Raw genomic sequence first — 13276 nt, 5'->3', positions numbered from 1 at the left:
CTTACAGAGGTGTGAAATTTCCTGTATTCGAAGATCTATCTGAGTGGAATGGGTGTTTAATATCGCTAACATTTTGGAGACAAGGGAATGAAATTTAATATGTACCTTGTATTACAGAGAGAATAAAATCAATTAAGTGATAGTTCAGACCCTCATATGATCCTCTGGTAGACTACTATTGGTGACTAGAAATGTCAAAATAAACAGTTATCCCTGATATAGATCAGTTAGCTTTATTGACTCCAGACACAAAGACAGCATCTTTAGTAGTGCTCGGGGAATGACAACCCACACAGATTTCCCCCTCTTCCGGCTTTCCCCCCAGTAATTCCTTAAGCATTGAACTAGTTTTCGACTTTGAAGATCTTTTCCCCTCAGACTGATCTACTGTTACTCAAGGATTTTGTGACTACATCAAAGACACTTTGTATATTTATTTTCATTGATTGTTTGACTAACTGATCGTATGTTTGGGAAAGATGGGAGGCACACGTCAAGGGACGGGTCTAGTGCAAGTCATTTGTTTGTCCTGGATGCCCAGACACGAAATAACCACAGAGAAACTAGATTAATTAAACCATTGCTTGACCCATTAGCTCTAACTTCTTATTGGCTAACTCTTACATCTTAGCTTAACCTATTTCTATCAATCTGTGTATTGACCACGTGGCAGTAGCTTACTGGCTAGGTTTTGGCAGCATGTCTTACTCTGGTGGCAGATCTATGGTATCTCTCTGACTCTGCTTTCTTCCTCCCAGAATTCAGTTCTGTCTTCTCCTACCTAAGTTCTACCCTATCTGGCCAAGGCAGTTTCTTTATTCATTAACCAATCAAAGCAACACACAGAGGGGACTCGTCCATTAGAGGATGACTTGAAGAAATTGGTTCTCTCCTTTTGCCATATGCATTCGCAAAGGTCAAACTCAGGTCATCAGATTGGCAGCAAGTAGTTTTACCATCTTAGCCCTCTTGCTAGCCCTGAAATTTCTTTAGCCACAATCCAGCTTTACAGTTTCAGAATTACATAATATAAAGCAACTACACACTTGGAAATAATTTTATCAACAGACTCTTAGCTATTCTTATAGACTATTAAGGTTGATGCTAGTTATAATTGTACCAAAATGTTTTTTCTGACCTTATAGAACTCCTACTCTCCTGTCATATACACATTTCAGATCAGAATATTACAAGCTAAACTCTCCATCTTTCTTGCAAGCCAAGTTCACCCGTTCTTGTTGTTATCTTGATTCACTAATACAACTTTGGGAATACATATCTTCACTTTCAAAATACTGTTATTTTTGAATAGTAAGATTCAAATAGTACATTTGAATATAATTAGAGATCAGTTTTTTTATATTTGCAAATTTCCATGTTCACTCAAAAATTGCTTCCCTCACATTTTTCTTGTTTAATTCCTGATGTCACTATTCATTTCAATTAACTTCCCATTATTTTAAATATGCATGCAAATTTATTTCTCAAATAATCAAAGAATGATTCTACATGCTGACAGCATATTGCTGGGTAAAGCACTTTAAATAGCAGCATTCGAACAACTTAATGCTTATAAATAACCACGAGTGTCACGGGCCTTTGGGAAGGATCTTTCAAATTTATTCTCTTGCCTTTCAAAATAGTAACTTTTGCGATATATTTACTTTAAAGCTAAACCTTTAAAGGATACAGGTCAACAATTGGTTAGACACAGGGTTTGGAACCCATCAGAATGATTCATTACAATCTACTTTCATTGTATCAGAAGGCAAGCATGAACCCAGTACTAATCACTTTGCAGACTTCCCTTTCCCAGCTCCTGGCAAATGCTAATATCCCTTTGATTTACCCCAATGTACCTACTCTAGATGTTTCACAGAGCTCCAGCCATACAACATCCACTGCCTTGTTTTTGTCTTCTTTTATTTAATGGGTTTTCAGGTTGGTCAATGTTGTAACCCATATGAAGAATTCCCTCCTTGGTATTGACTAATGCTCTTCTGTTGTGTGTATAAATCATAGTTTCTTCAGGCAATCATTCACTGATGCTTGTTTGGATTGTTTCTCCCTTTAATCCTTTAAATATTTGTGTATCAGTTTCTGTGTGGTCATGTTTTCATTTTTTTTAAAGATTTTTATTTCCCAAAGCACTGTTTCTATTTATAGGGTCCTAACCAGTTCAGTGGCTGCAGGAGTGGGAAAGGTTCCATCTTCAATCTGGCAGCTTTACAGGTTTGTTGTTACCCAACACTCAGGACAGTGCCATCACAGATTTGTTAAACTGATACCATGTTCTGTCTTTTTCTTCCAGAGCAACAAGAAGAGCACCAATCTCTGCTACTAGAGAATCCTGGATTTAGGATTTTTAACTCTATTTGTTTAACTCCTGCTTTATTGCCACAGTAATGACCTGCAGGGTCACACTTGCATACTTGAGGGCCTTGTTCTTTATCTATACCCATTACAATCATACCACAAGCAAAGCAGCCTCGTTTCAGTAATCTGCGTGTAGACTTGAGAACTCTCAGCAGTTCTCCTACAGAGCATGCCCACAGGAATCTCACAGCCATATTTGTATTTCCATTTAGCTGTTTCGTAGCATGCACTCTGTGCTTGGGGTCTGCTGTCACCTGTTATTCCACTCACAACAGGGCCAGTGTTTTCAGTGATCTTGAACCGGTGAGTCAATGTGCTGGAATCCAGTAATGCGTTGTGTACTTTCTTATGTGTGACCATTACTGCACAGTCATTTCCTCTGACAGCTACAAACGCCATCCAACCCTGATTAACAGCCTTAAAGCCGTATTCTACTTGGTAGAGAGTCTGCTCTCAGAAGAGAAAATAGTTATGTGGCATCCAACACTGGCACTGAAATCATGGGACATGGCCTTCCCACTATGTAAAGCGCAGCCTGGCTCATGTGTTTTTCAGTTCCTATCAGCATCTTCTCTTTGGTGTAGATGCAGCAGGGAAACCACTGGGCCATATAGTACGTTTCTAATTTCCACTTTAAGAAAATGATAATGTTTTTGATACCCATTTTTTTAACCCATCAGCAATTTTTTAGGGTGATAATGTCTCCATATCTTCCCTGAAACTTCCTTTCCATTTTTGTAATCATTCATGTTGTAGCATATTGTGCTTCTAAATTGCAATCCTTTAATGACAGACCATGTTAATAATTTTTCATCCCTTTGCTGGTCTTCTACATGTTGTTTTCAATATATTGTCCAATCAAACCCCTTATTCACTTTATGTCTTTATCATTGGGTGTGTTGAATCGTAACAATTCTTATATGTGACTTGCAAATATTTCCTTATATTCTGTGAATTATCATTTTATTCTCTGTGTCCTTGGAAACGAATTAAAATGGAGATTATAAAGTTTAATTTATCTGTATTTGACTCCATGATTGGCAAATTTGCTGCGATTTCTAGAAATCATTGCTAATCTAAGTAATAGTGATCTGCTTCTTACGTTCTGTTAGGACTTTTAACTCTATTTGTTTAACTCCTGCTTTAATGCCACAGTAATGACCTTCAGGGTCACACTTGCATACTTGAGGGCCTTGTTCTTTATCTATACCCATTACAATCATACCACAAGCGAAGCAGCCTCGTTTCAGTAATCTGCGTGTAGACTTGAGAACTCTCAGCAGTTCTCCTACAGAGCATGCCCACAGGAATTTAACAGTTAACAGTTAAACAGATTTTGATATGCGATCTAATATTTAGTTAAAGCAGGATTCAGCATCATCATTCCACAAATGGATGTCAAGCTATTTCCTAATTCAAAAGGCGTCTCCTTTCAAGTCTTTCCTCTCTAGTCAAAATCAATATACCGCGAATGTAGAGTTTCCTTTCTAGTCTCTCACTTCGATCACTTACACCTAAAGTCAGTACGCCAGTCTCGTGCCAGCATCACATTGCTTTGTGTCCTATAACTTAGGGATTAATCTTTTAAATTTACAATTTTTCAACCTTTGTATCACAGTCTTGTCTCTCGTCACTGCTTTTCACGACTGTTTTGCTGTTGCTCTGGGTACTTTATGCCGTATGTTTTCTGGGTCACCTCAATTCTCATAAAGACAACTCAGCTGGGGACCCGAGAGGAGTTATGCCGAGCCTGAATCTGCTGTGTTAGTAGCAAGCACTCTGCTTCTTGACTTTGTTTCCTCAATTAATTCTGGGGTTCGCTAATCATGATATCAGGAATGGTTTGCATGGATTTCCCCTAAAGGAACACATGTTTGAAGGTTTTGCTCTAGAGGTGCCAGTGTTTCAGGGTGCACAGAGCCTAGCAGGGGACGCTTAGAACACTGGGTTTTATGCATCTGCAGTTGAAGGTGGGATACAGTCCATACATATCTCCTGGGCTTGTACTATGAATGATGTGCTCTGATATATGCTCCCTACCATTGCCATCTGACATCAGAATATGAGTCTTTAAGAATGGATCTTGTCTTTGACCACAATCTATAAATTTCTCAGCTTCATAAATTCATCAGAATAAAATTTTTGGTCTAGTAACGTGAAGCTGAGAAGTACAATATTCCAACCTAGATGCTGCTTTAGAGGAATTCTACTGACTTTCTGTTGCACTCTGGACACATTTCACACCCTTCCCTTCCTTGGCCTACAATAAACATCTGGGCATCTACTCTCCTCTTTTAGCTATGTTAAAAGCACCTAACTGTCTCAATGGTTTCTTTATGGTCCTGATTAAGCCATCCTTGTTTTCTATATCAGATCTACTTACTGCCTTTTCCTTTGCCTTAGCTGAAATCCTTTCCTATGAAACCTTTGTAAGCCTAATTTATCATTGCTATAGTTATGGTCCACTGCCCTGTGCTGTACAGCACACAGCACTTTGGGAGTTGGTGGAACCATTATGATCCAGGTTCCCAGAGAGAACAACGTATAAACTTAGGAATCTGTGTCCTCATAGCGAGAACTCCACTGTTCTCTCTCTCTCTTGCCCTTTCTTCCTGCTATTTGCTCTCTTTCTCCCCTTCTTTCCCTCTCTCCTTCTTTCTCTTTCTTGGCCACTGGGAGCGGGGGAAGGAGGGGCTTTTCTACTTGCCATGATATACCACTTCCACCAAGTCCATGGTCCCAACTAAACATTTTATTCTTTTGGGTTGACTTCCACAAGTATTTTATCACAGTAGCTGGAAGCTAATAGAATTATTAAAGTCACAGGTACACTGTTGTACTCAACATGTTTTGCTACAATTATCATATAATCGAGTGTTGCAAGAAAGTCCCATAACTTTCATTTTCTAGTTGCTTTGCTCATATTACCTTAGTTTATTTTCTTTGAGGTAATTTACACTCTATTAAAACATCCCATTGGTTGCTTATTTCTTTTGTTGTTAGCTCCTACCTGGAGCATGACTCTAGCTTCTGGGCATCTTGCAGAAATCTTGGCAAATACCTTGTATTCAATAAATAGACTATATGTTTCTACATGGACTCCTACCTGTTACATGCGATTTCAAGTACTAATAGCAGTGGCGAGCAAAATAAAAGTATAAGGGGAAATGAATCAACACCAGTGTGTTAGCATAGTAAGCTAAACATTTTCCATCTATGGTCTAGTGTAGTTTGCTAGAACAATTCTACAGATAAGTTTAATATACACTCATAGTCTACAAAAGGAGAATCCATGCTTTAAGACGGTAGCAACTCATTGACCAAGCAACAGAACCAATACACCACACCATGCAGCTGATGCCAGGGCTTGCACCCATGGGGTGAAACGGCTACCTGGGTACAGGATAAAATTGTCTTCAAGGGACTTTTTTTTTAAAAAAATAACTTAGGCCATATATAGTTTCTGTACATCAAAAAACCCTTTATTATGGTTCTGTACATAGGAAGTAAAAATACAAATGCACGGTGCAATAACTTGGTTGGTAGCCTTGCCAATCTTGCCACGGGGATTATTTCTCTTCTCTTTGAGCACACTGGATGAGACCAGACAACCAAGTTATCAAATGATGTGATTATTTTAGATTTAAATATCAAAATAAAGTATAGTAGTTTTATTTATTCTGATTAATTAACTTCTCTCACTAAAGAAAAATGACTCTTTTCTTGAGACTTTTTTTACCATATATTCTAACACCAATTCCAACTTTGCTGAGAATAATTAAAATGTCAAAAAGAAAAAATGAAATAGAAAAGACAAAATGAATAGAAAATCCATTGCTTTCAATGTCTGATACCAAAAGAATATTCTTATATATATTAAGAATAGAATTTCATGAATAAAGAAAATTACAAATATTGATTGATACATTATTACATTTTACTATAAAATTAGAAGTTATTGAAATATAAAACAATATATACACTATCTGAAATAATTCTAAACAATGAAATAACAAAGAATATAGAGTGTAGAATTTATTTTTTTATTTTTATTATTATTATTATTATATTTTTTTTGTTTTGTTTTTTGAGACAGGGTTTCTCTGTGGTTTTGGAGCCTCTCCTGGAACTAGCTCTTGTAGACCAGGCTGGTCTCGAACTCACAGAGATCCGCCTGCCTCTGCCTCCCGAGTGCTGGGATTAAAGGCGTGCGCCACCACCGCCCGGCTGAGTGTAGAATTTATTATAACTATTTGCAGCCTGCACAATGTGTTATGCTTGCTAGCTTGAAACATGTAATGACTTCAACTTTGCTCTTCAAAGATAACCCAGACATAGGAGAGCCAGTGGAGTAACCGACCTCCTATTTCACCAGGATTATTTAATGTGTGTTCAAAGTATTTTGTCCTCCTCTTTCCAAGGGAAGATGACATGTGACTATCGAGGCTGGGCTGACCCACAGGAAAGGAAACTGAATTTCTTTCATCAGCTTTGCCTCCAATGCTTGGTACCCGATGAACATTCATTCAGTCACCATACGTTAGGAGACATTGCTTATTTCCAACATCACAAATTTAAGTGTGATCAAGAAGATAACACTGACAATCTATGGCATATTACTTTAAATTTAATTGCATATTTACCTAGATGGGTATTAAATTGACATTGAAATAAATGTCTAAAACTTACACTGATGTAAACTATATAAATACCTATGAAGAATATAAAAATAGAAAACTAGAAAGTTGTTAAATGATCCTCTAGAGTTTCCCTGTTCTGAGTTCTTCTGTCATCAATGGGGAATTAACTGAGTGGCTGGTATCAAGCTTTAAGTACATTTGGTGTGCTTTAACTCAGAAAGTCTGGCATCTTGCTTTAAGTACACAATCTTCCTCTGGGCACAAAGTGCTGATAGAGCAGATTTCAGAACATGGGGCTCTGCTTTCACTTCTGGAATTTTCTTCCCGCCTCTGCCATTGCTGCTGTGATTTTGATGCCGAGGCCCTTTGATTTGATCATAAGGTCCAGCAGAAAGTGTTCGGACTACATCTGCTGAGCCACCCTTCAGTAGTCCTTTAAGTGACAATTTAGAAGGATGATGTCACTCAAATGTGCCAGCAGTAGTGGCAGAGAAATCTCCATGTGTATGGGAAAGGATATGGTGGCCAACCCTGTGCAGCCATTTTTTCATCTTTTGAAAGATACCTCCCAATTTTAGCAGTGTTAAAACGTGAAAAGCCTGATTTTTCAAATTGATGGAATATGACTTAAAACAATAGGGGTGTCAAGAGGAAGATATGAGAGATAGATGGGGCTGACATATTTCTCATGGAGTGGAATAGATGGACGTCCAGCTCACTGCTTACCCCTTGCCTTCCTCTCTTAGCAGAGAGACTAGAAAGTGTCACCATCCTTCACAGGACTTCCCACGTGAGTACCATCTTTAGAAAGCAGTTTCCGTCCAGTCTCATATTACAGTAAGTCAAATACTAGGTATTCACTTTATTAATGTTTATTGATAACCTACAGAAAGCACAAGAGGATAGCAACTACAGAACTTACCTTGAAGTAGGGAAGATCACATAATAAATAAGTAAAAAGAATTTTGAGGCTAAACCCTAAGCAATCATTCTGTGATGCTATTGATAACTACAGTGAATTGAGTGGGTGTGCCCTTGGTATGTGGGCAGGGGAGACCTTGTCACAGTGATAGCTGCTGACCAGAGGGACAGTGAATTGAGTGGGTGTGCCCTTGATGTGTGAGCAGGGAAGTCCTTGTCACAGGCATAAGCTACTGACTGGAGGTAATGAACTGAATGGGTACCAGGTACAAGGGGACATGTGGATGAATGAGGTGACAGACACCTGAAAAATGACATTGTTGACTGAGGTTTTCTGCCCTTAACTCCACAGGCCAGATGAGACAAGTTTCTTTCGCAACAGAAATCCTTCCTGTACTGCAACTCTTTGAGGAGGAATATTGTGCATACCTCCCTTGTAGAAAAGCTTTTGATTTTTTTGTCTGTTTGAGAGATGATTAAGAGGAAATGCGTCCATATGACAGAGCGACCCTCCTCTGAATATAAGGTTGGTTGACTCGTGCTCAAAATTAAAACCAAATATAATACAGGGTTCATTTTTCATTTCTAGTATGCCAGAATTTTATCAGAAAGCCACAAATATTCTTCTATTAATATTCAGTATTACCTTTCACAATCTATTCAAGCTTTATTTAGATGTTCACCTTAATTGGGACAATTAAGTGTGAAAATGTAGAAATACTAAAATTATGTCTTCTTTTTTAATTTAATTCTATTTTAAACTTTTATGCATTCTTTCCTACCCCCGACTCTTCTTCACTTGCTTACTGTCCAACTTCATCTTCTCCCGATCTCTTTCAAACCAACCAAACAAACAAACAAAAAAAAGCAATCTTTAAATTCTCAGAAAAACCAAAACTCTGTGAAACGTGTGGTGATAGTTTCAAACAAGAGCCACGAGATGGCAGCATAACAAAACTGGATGGCATTTCCTGGCCAGGGAATGAACCTCTTTCAGGAACACACTGGAGGGAGATGACGGTTTAATTGCTTTTTTGTTGTTGTTTTGTTTTAATATATTTGAATTGAAGGAGGATTACACAGCTTTCCTCCCTCCACACCTCCCAGCTAACCCGTTAAATACCTCTTGTGTTTTCTACCCCTCAAGTTGATAGCTTCTTTTCTTTGATTATTATTGTACACATACAGAGACACACACACATGCACACACATACAAACACGCACACACACACAAATACAACTTGCAGACTTGCCGAGTCTGTTTTTGCTCTTTGTCTGTATTTGGTTACAGAGCTGACCCCTTGGCATTGGACAATCAGTAAGGGTGGTTATCCCTGTGAGATACTAATTCTCTTTCTCCTGGCAGATATTACCTTGAAAATAACTATAGGCAACTAATGATTGCTTTGTAACATACAAAAGCATAACAGTAGGCTTTTTGGTTTTGTGTTACAAATATAAGTTTGAAAAAATATTTTAATATATCACAGATAATAAAATTATATTTGTAATAATTTAACATTGATTAACAAACATGCTTTTGTTTCTATTAAAAGCAGAAAGACTGGGTTAAAATGAAATTAAAATGATCTCTATTATGTTGTGTCTTCCAAATTTGTATGTTGAAGTACTGAGGCCATGTAGTTCAAACCCTGCCTGTATTTGGATGTAGGGACTGTTAAGACTACTTTCAGTGGTATCATTACGCTCTATTCCTCTATGCTTGCTGTTACTATAGTAGTAAGCAGTCTTGGTGAAGCCATACATGGAGGCTCAACTGTAAGGCCAGAGGAGGCCAACACCCCTGCGCCTCAGAAAGATGCCTCAGAAGCAACAATCCTCACCAATCTCAGGACCCAGGCCTCCAGACCTGCTGAATTCATTTCAGCCATGCATCACACCCAGAAGCATTTGTTAGAGCAAACTGATACTTTCTCTAGGTTATAGGGATTCTGTGCCCACAAGTAAACAAAACATAAAACAGACAAGTGCTTGCAGCTTAGTGCAACAGAAGGTATAGCAGATGTGAGTTCAAGGTGGACAGGAATGTCAATGAGAGGGGATGCAGTACCTCAGACACTGGTGAGCGGCCTCATGGAATATTTGCTGTATATATTCTAACAGTCAATAGCGTTTGTCTGTGCAGGGACATCAGAATGAGGATAAATAGTACTTACATGAAAGAAAATGTAATGAGATAAAAATAAGCTAAATAGCACTGTTGATGTTTGAAAAGCCAGTGGTATCTTACTATCCTATAAACTTATTAAATATGTTATACAGAATATTTTTTGAGACAGGGTTTCTTTATGTATCCTTGGCTGTCCTGGAACTCATGCTGTAGACCAGGTTGGCCTCAAACTAAGGGCCATTTGAGGAGTCACGTGGAAACCTACTATTGCGTAAGCTTCTTAAAATATACACATATACCAAGAAATTAAATGGAGCCACCAAAAACTGAAGGAGACAATGCCTCAGCCAGAGGCATCTTTCATGTGCTAAGTGTGGGTTACCACTAGTTGAGTCTTTGGCCAAAGGTGTTCCATGGAATCCTACATAGATCTCAAACTACTGCTAAGGCCATTGGCTGCTTCCTACAAACTGATGCTAAGGCCCTATTGTGGAAGACCTCACTTCCATATTACATTGGACACAGAGAAATAGAGCTGGTGCCTAACAGTATTAATTAATGCAATAATTTGTTGGATCTAACTGTTACGAGGTATATAAAAGGAGACACTTATCATTTAAATCATTCTGTTCTTGAACAGTTTGAGATAGCTTATCACCAAAAACGTGTAAACCAGACTAAATATATAAGTGAAAAGGAGAGCAAATTACAGCACACCAGGAAGAAATGCTATCCAAAGAACCAGTGCATTTGCAGAAACTAAATCGAAACCTAATTTTAGTATTTCTTGATCCAGGACACAAACATACAATGGTAAGGCTGGAAAAAGTTGTTTCCTATACCATCACAATACAGCTTCTTATTTTCTACACTGAACACAACAACTTTCACGTTGCATTACAGATGGAGAACCTGGATGTTTTATTTGATACAACCTTCCGCAGTTTGTCACTAACATGGCAACATATTACTCCTTTCTGAACAAGTTGAAGGTATTTTTAGAGAGCCCAGTAGGGAACAAAGTCATGGGTTCAGAAACTGATCTAGGGATCTCACTGGAGCCAGGCACAGAGCTTGAAAGGCATGAAAAGCTGTTGAATAACACAGGCCTCTCCCACTGTCCCTTAAAGATCCCGTTTTCCCAGCTGAGTTTTTTATACGGGATGATAAAAAATGCAATATGTGATACAAGCACTGGGGAGTAAGTTCCATAACAGATTAATCAGATGGGGCTTTTTGAGAAACAAAATCAAACCACCTTGCCCCTCCACAGAGAGCAGAATGACCGGGTTGGCAACACCGAAAAGCGGAAGCGTCAGCTGCTGCAGCATGGTGGAGCTCATGGGAAACAAAGGCCGTGCTTTCCCAGGGAAGCCTACATCCAAACCACAGTGAAGCTCAGTTTGTGATGTTAATTTCTCTGAAAATAAAAAGATACATCTGTATTATAGTTCCTGATTGCTAAGATAAGGGAGGGCCATTAATTAATGTCATTTCAGCCCGCACAAGAATACTATAATTAGCAAGACCATGCACCAATTGAAAGACGTCCCTGATTCTTCAGAGCCCATTAACCCCACATGGCACAGTTTGAAAGAGTCCCACAGAGAAATAATTTCGACAGCAATTAGTAATTATCTCAAACTGTTTCTTAACACTTCGAATTCCACAATACTATCAAATACTTTATATAATTTCTTTTAAATACTTTTTTAGTGGAAGACGTAGATATGATAATGTTAGCATGTTATTTTTTAAGAAATTAACCAGAGAGATCTCGCCAGTGCCACTTAGTATTTATATTGCTTCTATTTATATGATAGAATCTTAATTGAAAATCACCATCTGAAACACACTGTTTCATCGATTCCAAGATCATATAAAACATGTATACTTACAGCATGTGTACTTACAGCAGTTAGAGCAGTTACCTATGAAATATTATGCTAAATTCACAAAGTTTTCAACACCCACATTTCAAAATCATACAAACTGGGAGCATTGGAGACTACTGGTCTCATATTGACTCTCATGAGGTCTGTGACCAGTGCGCTTCGGAAACCTTCTCTTCCTCTTCGTTCCCTTGAATGGGGCAAAGGGCAGGCTGAAATACGCTGGACTAACTACTGGGCAAAATAATTTGGTTTCTGGGGCAATGCTAGCAGTAAATAACATTTTCGTTTCTGTCTTTGATTTTAATGATCTAAATGCCACATGATTTGATATGAAGCTGAAAATCACCATGACTTAATATACACCCAGCTGCTGCTTTCTGACTTTCCAAGACTAAGAAGACATTACTAGAATCCTACTTACTGAATATTGGTACTAATCATTGACTGTTACTTTTTCATAAAACAGCTTCCCCCACATTTTTCCATAAATTGTATGTAGCAGGGTAGATTAGAAATCTTCAGTATTTAACTTGAACATAAGCTGTGGCCCATGATACTGCAGGAACAATGGAAACCGATAGTTTATGTATTTACTCTGAGATGCTGTGGAGAACTGAAGCTCCATAGAATTCTTTGAACACTTTTGTTTGATTTATGAAGGGAAATCTTGAGTTTACTGCTCTATGCTTAAATCTTGAAGCTTCTAGGACTCATCTCTCTGGAAAACTATTCTGTGAGGTGCCTCAAATAAGAATTTATAGTAAGCAAAACAAACGGTGGGGAACTCACAGGCTGAGAATAGGCCTTAGAGTGAGATCCAGAGAAACTGGGAAGTCACTGAGAGCATGGTACCAAGGGGGCTTTACACAGACAATTTCTAAACACGCTTTGAGACATAAAACTCTATTACCCCTAGAAGGTGCAGATAAACACCAAGTTAGGGTCCATTCCTCACCACATAGTAAAGGAGCTCCCAAATTGTTAGCCAGACCTAACAGCTTTGCTAGAGTTTGACACTTAGCAGTTGAAGTCAGTACAAGACTTCACAGGAAGCCATGTATAGAAATAAAATTATTTCAGGGTGAGAAGAATTTCCTGGCTCATACGTCTAGTTACTCTGGACCCACATGCATCACCTGTGGGAAAATGGTTTTCCTCTGATCATCTTTACCTAAGAAAAAGGAAGCTGAACTTGGATTCCATTGTACTCATCACTGGGTAAGAATGCACTCTTGGAACCTGGACCTTTGGATGAGCATTTAGCCTCTTTCTGGAAACTTAAATTCTTGCCATGCCATCGATCTTAGTAAAAT

At 38.4% G+C, this 13276-nt stretch overlaps 1 protein-coding gene and 1 pseudogene across 4 annotated transcripts in view; both read right to left on the bottom strand.

Moving 5' to 3' along the window:
• The window catches only part of LOC121434623 (membrane-associated guanylate kinase, WW and PDZ domain-containing protein 2), a 1272606-nt gene that overhangs the window by 1091442 nt on the left and 167888 nt on the right, over positions 1–13276 (bottom strand). The gene's annotated exons all lie outside the window — the stretch shown is intronic.
• On the bottom strand, positions 2277–2885 carry LOC121434649 (annotated as a pseudogene).

Source organism: Microtus oregoni, unplaced genomic scaffold, assembly GCF_018167655.1.
Source record: "Microtus oregoni isolate MIOR12 unplaced genomic scaffold, Mior012 000044F_ref0000062, whole genome shotgun sequence".
NCBI lineage: Eukaryota > Metazoa > Chordata > Mammalia > Rodentia > Cricetidae > Microtus > Microtus oregoni.
Note: the sequence above shows the minus strand (reverse complement) of the source record. Positions and strands in the feature narration are given on the sequence as shown.